Source organism: Bombus flavifrons, chromosome 12, assembly GCF_040668555.2.
Source record: "Bombus flavifrons isolate JBK064 chromosome 12, iyBomFlav1_principal, whole genome shotgun sequence".
NCBI lineage: Eukaryota > Metazoa > Arthropoda > Insecta > Hymenoptera > Apidae > Bombus > Bombus flavifrons.
This window is the reverse complement of record NC_138453.1, coordinates 1,096,085-1,103,456: the sequence shown is the minus strand read 5'-3', so window position 1 is coordinate 1,103,456 and position 7,372 is coordinate 1,096,085. Positions and strand designations below refer to the sequence as shown.

Below are 7,372 nucleotides of genomic sequence, written 5' to 3'. Positions count from 1 at the left end.
ATTATATTTTCATTAAAAGGGACTTAATGTTTGATGCCAATAGCTCGACAGAATACCAAAAAGAGTCTTTGGAACGAAGGAAAGAAGATATTGCAGCATTGTATAATGATTTGTCACAATCTTCGTCACAAGATACTCAAAATTTACAAGAATGGTTTGATAAAAAAAGTAAAAGTTTATGAGAAGCAGAGAAAGATCATAACAAGAAGGATAATGTTTCAATAAGAAATATTTTGAACGACGATGTAAATAAAGAAAACAAAGGTGCTAATATTGCAAAGAGAGAAGCGAAACATAGAGGCAGACCTAGGAGGTCGGGTAAAGTTGAAGTTAAAAAAAATGAAGATACGAGAAAAATCTTACAAAATGAAAAGAGTGGATTAGAAGAACAAAGAAAAGTCAAAGAAAATACAAAAGAAGAAACTGCAGAGACAGAAGTCAATTCAAAAAGTATATTAAAGAATAAGTGCGATTTACTTGATACCGAAAGAGCTATTGAAATTAATGATACTGTTCAAAATATTAAATTTATTGAAGATAAAAGCCACACTCAAAATGATATGGAAGATGTAGTAAAAGATTCACAAGAATTATCTAACGAAAGTAAGTTATCAAAAATAAGAATTGCACTTAACAAAATTGAAGATACAAAAACTATTTTACAGAATAAAAAGAATTCATTAGAAGGAGAAAAAAAGTAGGGGAAAAGAAGAAAATGTACAGACAGAAATTACTTCAAAAAACATGTCAGATGATAAATGTAATTTGCTTTATGAAAAAAAAAGAAATCCACAAACTGCATTAAGAATTTATTTATTTTAGTGAGGAGAAAGAGAAAGGATAGAGGAATTGATCAATAGACTGTTGATATTGAAGCGTTTATGAAAAACTTACAGTTTTTAATAAAATATTCAATGTAAAGTATTTGTTATAATATTCAGATAGATAGATGAGAAAAAAACTGAATTTGTATAATTATTCATAGCTTATTGATCAATCATGCGACTCATTCTGGATATTAGAGGTAACTCGAGTTGTAGTAAATGCGACAATTTATTAAAAATGGTATATCTGACGTACGATACATTTGCACATGTTAAATTATTTAAATAAGTATAAAAATTACGCGAAAAAAAAATCTACTGAAAATAATGTTGAAGTAGTTAATAATAATAAATCATATAGTGAAACACAAAGCTTAAATCAAGATCTTAAGTTCAAAAAAAAGAAGAAAAAAGATTGTACTGAAAAACAATGTTTTATTAAAATTAATAAAGTGGAAGATGAGGAAGTAGCTAAAATTGTTTCAAATGATTGTGATAACGACAATATCAAAGTCCCTGAAGATAATATTAAGGAATTTGAGGAAACCAATAAAATCATTAGTAGTGAATCAATGATTTCAACTCCTATTATTGAAAATAATTTATGAAGTACAGAAAAGTAAATGATGGATCAGTGTTAAATACCTGCTTCAGTTATCATCACCTAAGGGTAATATCAAACGCCAGATAAGAAAAAAAACCTACTCAGCACAAGGGCGTGCAGCTCATATGTTAGAGTTAGTGACAAAACAAACAAGAATGGAAGGTGAAGACTATGTAATAAATTTAGACGAAGAACATACGGTTAAAAAAGTAAAATCTAAAGATACGGTCAATGATATGTTGCTGAAAAAAAAAGAAAGAAGTTGATAAAATAACAGCACCATGTAGCAGCAGGCGAGAGAAAATAAGCCAAATTTCTGAAAAAGAAACGATGCTCAAGAACTCGAAATTTCTCGAGTGGATATGCTAAACAACAAATTTAATGAACAGTTGAAAGAACGTGAAACAGCGATAGAAGACTTAAATCAAATGTTAGAGCATCAATCGGAAATTCATAAAGTTACCTTAAATGAAGCAAGTTTGAAAATAGGAGAACTCTCTGATAAAATTAAATGTTTTAAAGAAAAGGATAGCCAGATACCAAAACGTAATGAATTACTCGAAGAAGAACAGAATAAATCGAGAAATTTAGAAAAAACGATTACAGAAAACTTGAAGAAGAAAAATCCCGTCAGGAAACAGCTCTCCAAATATAACGAGCAACTTCTAAAAGATTATCAAGAAATCCATAAAAAAAGAAATACGCTGAGTTTGTTCATCATAATCACAGGCAAAGAATTAAACATGTACCTCAACTGAAAGATAAAATCAATCCACTCGAACAGGATTTATATGCGAAGAACATAAGAACACAATATATAGAACAACAGCACAAGATGATCGAAAAATTGAGAGCAGAAGGTAAACGTGTGCATAGTAAAGGAAAAGAGAACACATAATGTATCTCCACCAGGAGCGCATGATCCAAAATTAGATAGTAAAATAAAAGGTTTTGTTACTGAAAACTTAGAAAGATTTCATGACAACAAAAGCATTGCCAGTGCAGAGTGCAGTGTATCAATGTGCAGTAAAAACGCAAGCAATGTGACGATTACTTTTAGAACACCACAAGCACCACGAAAACACAATCAAGACCAAACAAGATCAAGTTCAAAAGTGAAGTCACGTGGGCTTATTACTGCTAACGACCAAAAATTGAATTACGATCCCGAGCATCAACTCGCTGATCTTCAAGTAGAATGTTCCAACAAAGACAGGACGACACAAGAGTTCGAAAAGCACATAGAGGACATGAAGGAGGAAGTGCAAAAATTAGAATTGCAACTTGGCGAGTTACATAAAAAAAAAAAAAAAGAAACAGAAGTAAAGAAGCAACACCGAAGAGACATAGAAATAATGGCTAAATTGCAACACGAAATTTTATATGGTTACGACGAGAAGCACCAAACCGAAGTGAAGCGCCTTCGTTCTCAGCTTTTGAAAGTTTCAGAAAAGGAAGAACGCGAAATTAAAGCAAGAAAAGGCTATGAAAGGCGATCTTAGAAATCGTATCGCGGATTTCTCGAAAAGAATAGCAGCGCTTGAATCTTGAAAAGAGCGCTTGAAAAGAGTTCAATCTTTTGGAATACAAATTGAAGAACTAACAATAAAATTAGAAGAAATAACATAAGTTACAAATATGAAGTTGATTTGCTGGAACAAGAAAAGGCCAAACTTAATTCATGTGTTAGTAATTTAATGGAGGAACGTGATAAGCTGGAGCTAAAGTTGCAAAAGAGACAAAATGTAGTTCTTGAACCACAAGGACAAATAATCTGCCCTTCAATGTGAACTAGACGAACTAAAGGGTGAATATGAAAAAGTTGTTGAAAATGTTTCGGAAAAAGTGGATGATCTTGGATATAAATATGAAGAAGAAACTAATAAATTGAAACTGGATTTTGAAAAGGAAGAAAAATGATCCTTGTCAATGAAAATGAATTTGAAATATTGCGTAGGGTAGAAATTGAAAGTAAAGTAAAAGATATGGACGAACAAAATAATTTTCTTAGAAAAGAACTGGAAAACGTTCAAAAACTTTCCAAAGATATTAATAATCCCTTACGCGAGGCGAACCAAGAATTAAAAGATTCACATAGAAAATACACTCTTATTTGAAAATTGAAAAAAAGAGAAGAAAAAATTTCAAGAAGAATTAGGTGATATAATAAAACTTCATGATGAAGAAAAATATAAACTGATACAGTATTGGTGTTCTGTGGAATGTCAAACTGCCATAAAGCCTTACATTGATGGAAAAGTGCAGTAAATATTTAAATAGACAATCCATGACTTCTTAAGTAATCGTAACAATCTTGATGTTTTACTATGGAACAACTAGATGAAGTGCACAGTGACATTAATAAAGTAGAATCATCGATAAAAGTAGATGTATCTTCTTCATTAATATCAGAATCAACGACTGATATTATAAAGAATGTGAAGGATATTCCAGAAAATCAAGAAAATAAGTCACAGGAATGTACAGATAATATAATTCAAGATGTTTTAGTAGTAAATAAATGTGATGTAACAGATTTAAATAAAAAATTTAAAAGTAAGGAAAGTAGTGAGACAGAGAGCATAAAGAACGCTGCGATTAATGAAGTAGAACAAGAAATAATAAATAAGGACCCACAAATTGATGATCAATGTAAAAAAAGATGAGAAATTTCAAGAAGAGCAAGCAGAGAATACAACCGAGATTGGAGATCGTTCAAGATATGACACATTTTTAGATAAAGAAAGTACAAACAATGTTGAAATATTTAATACAAATGAGGGTGAAAAAAACATTGAGAAACATAACGTTTGTACAGTGTTAAATATAGATACAGTTAGTGATACTGTCACGTCCCGCGCTCCGCACGTGCCGTAACGAAGAAACGAAAACTACTATATGCAAATCGCGCGAGTAAGGATTCGAATACACAAATGAACACGCGCTACTACCAATAGCCGACTCGCGATTTGAAAACCTATGGTTCAATATCATATAATGTAATACTACAATTAAGGAAGAATAACCTATGATTCTACAACTCGACGAAGAATAAACTATGATTCAAAAATCTAACCAATAACAATCAGTATAAAATAAAATAAATAAAATCGATTAATAAACTGATGGAAATGTCGCAGTACGATTTGAAAATCTAACCAATAACAATCAGTATAAAATAAAATAAATAAAATCGATTAATAAACTGATGGAAATGTCGCAGTACGATTTGAAAATCTAACCAATAACAATCAGTATAAAATAAAATAAATAAAATCGATTAATAAACTGATGGAAATGTCGCAGTACCATTTGAAAATCTGACCAATAACAATCAGTATAAAATAAAGTAAATAAAATCAATTAATAAACTGGACTAGATACGAACCGATCAAATAAATCAAGAATAGGAAGGATTATATACGACAAATTAGCAAAATAAAGGAAAAGGAACAACAGGAAGATATACTACAATCAATTAACGAAGATGGAATATGTAAAATACAAAACAAAAAATAAAATCATTGAATAAAACTAACTAATGAATTGAACGAGTCGCGAACCGAACAAATAAATCAAGAAATAAGAGCAATTACATACAACATAATAGTAAGGGAGAATAAATGGAACAATAGGAGGACACATTTTAATTAATCTACAAGTATAAAATATATAAAATGATTGAAGAAACTAATTAATAAACTGAACGAGCCGTAAACTGTCCTGACGAATCAAAATAAGAATGACTACATATGACACAATAGCAGAAGGGAAATAATTGAAACAACAGGAATGCATATTTTAATTAACAAATACAAGGAATAAAATAGATAAAATATTACCGACTAAGTAAACCTGTTAACGAATCAAGCGATTAAGAACAATCAACACCGCAACAAGCTTGGAGAATTACATACAGAAATTCCATCGTCAAGTATAAACATATATGTAAATCACATTAAACACATAATAACCTAGTAAAAATTAGAAACAAAACTTTCAATACTATGTAACAAACCCAAAATTATCAAATTACAAATATATATGTATATATGAAATCAAATAATTAACAGTTTAATGAATACATAACCTAAAATACACAATACTACATTATTAAAGAACTTATATAAAAATCACATTGTCAGGAATATGTATATGTGTGCGTGTTCGATACTATTAAATCAAATTAACAATCTAGTAAACATAAAATGCATAATTAAAACTAGCCAACATTCCAGCAAAGAATTATATATGAAAACTATATTACGAAACATGCATGTATATGAAATCTATATTTCAAACCAAACTACTAATAATCTAAATGAACATAAAAGAAATAGAACACCCAACATAACACTATTGAAACTAACTAACATTCGCACAACCTTAAAGAATTTTATATGAAAACTACACTGTCAGAAATATGTATATATGTGTGCTTTATATTATTGAATCGAACACTCAATAATCTAATAATTATAAAAATACAAATCATAAAAACACACTATTAACATTAACTAAGATTTTAAAATTAAATAAATTCTATTATGAAATACAAAAATAAATATATATATTTATATATATAAATGTATACGTAAATACATAACCTAACTAACATAAAATGCACGACGTTTCAGCTCATTTTTTTGTAAGTTACGTTTCGGCTCATTATTTTGTCATTAATTGTACGTTACGTTTCGGCTGATTATTTTGTCGTCAATTCTACGTTATTCTATTATTTTGTCGTCTATCGTGCATTGCGTTTCGACGGTCTCTCATTACTTGCTCAATCTAAGTCACAATTAAATTAGAAATCTTCTAAGTGTTCATTTCGTTGGCGAGATCAAAATATCTTTATATATAAATATATTTGTATCCGCGACATTAGTCCGAATAATAAACTGCAAGCTTTATTCAGTGTGTATTTTTAATCAAAAATAAATAAATAAAACTAAAGGTTTTAATAATAATTATACCCGAGTCGAATAATAAAACCCAATAATAAACACACCGACGATCATTACGAGGTGATGGCCCAAGACGGTACTTACTCCTCAAGGTAAGAAACTTGATTTTATAAAAATTTCTTCTTCTCGAACAATTCATACATATACATATATATACATATAACAATTTAAATAATTCCATACTCAAGTTTAAATAAATTCCGTGCGACGAAATCGAATATTTATTTTACTCAACTTTAATCCTCTCCCGTGCCAGTATCCCTGCACATAGCAGGTTAGCCGAAAACGTGGAAATTATCTATCAGTAGCCTAACACTAGTCAACGCTACCCATAAGAAATTAACTTATCAATAAATTATTTCGAAAATAAGTATAAAGAAATTTCTCTATTCGAAACAGTCCTCGGGCTGTTTCTGGTGGCAGCAACTACCGTGTAAGCAATATTTCATATACAATCAAATCATTTAAATTTTTCCCTTCAGATTAAATTTCAACCAAACAGAAAATAAATCAAATTAAAATCAAAAGTTTGAATTTGACTTTAAACGAGTACGTAACAATACTAATGCTCAGTGTCAAGCATTAATTAAAACACTTGGTGAGACTTTTGATGATAAAGACCAAACATTGCATGTCACGGATACAGACATAGATTTGTCTAAACTAGTTGACTGTAGTTCAGAAGTAATCGGTACAAGGGGAGTTAGAAGAAAATGAGCGTCTATTCCCTGTATGGGACGAATATTTCCAATTTGATTCCCGAATATCGGGTCTCAAGCGAGCCCCCCCCCCTAAACCCCCCCGCTAAATTGAATCTCCCACAACGCGAGTCCGTCAACGAGCCCGAACCGACTTCGCTTAAACTACCGGAGATTCCCTTGACTACATTCAGCGGTTCCATCGAAGAATGGGAACATTTCCACAACATATTCGTAGCCAACGTGGACCGTAATGAGAATCTCTCAGCGGTCAGAAAA

General features: G+C 30.5%; 1 long non-coding RNA gene across 1 annotated transcript; it reads left to right on the top strand.

The window, feature by feature from the left end:
• Positions 1-257: 257 nt before the first annotated feature.
• On the top strand, positions 258-2,128 carry LOC138185456 (uncharacterized). The gene is made up of 2 exons (XR_011174620.1): positions 258-1,241; positions 1,691-2,128. It is a non-coding gene; the product is annotated as an uncharacterized LOC138185456 (long non-coding RNA).
• The last annotated feature ends 5,244 nt before the right edge of the window (positions 2,129-7,372 follow it).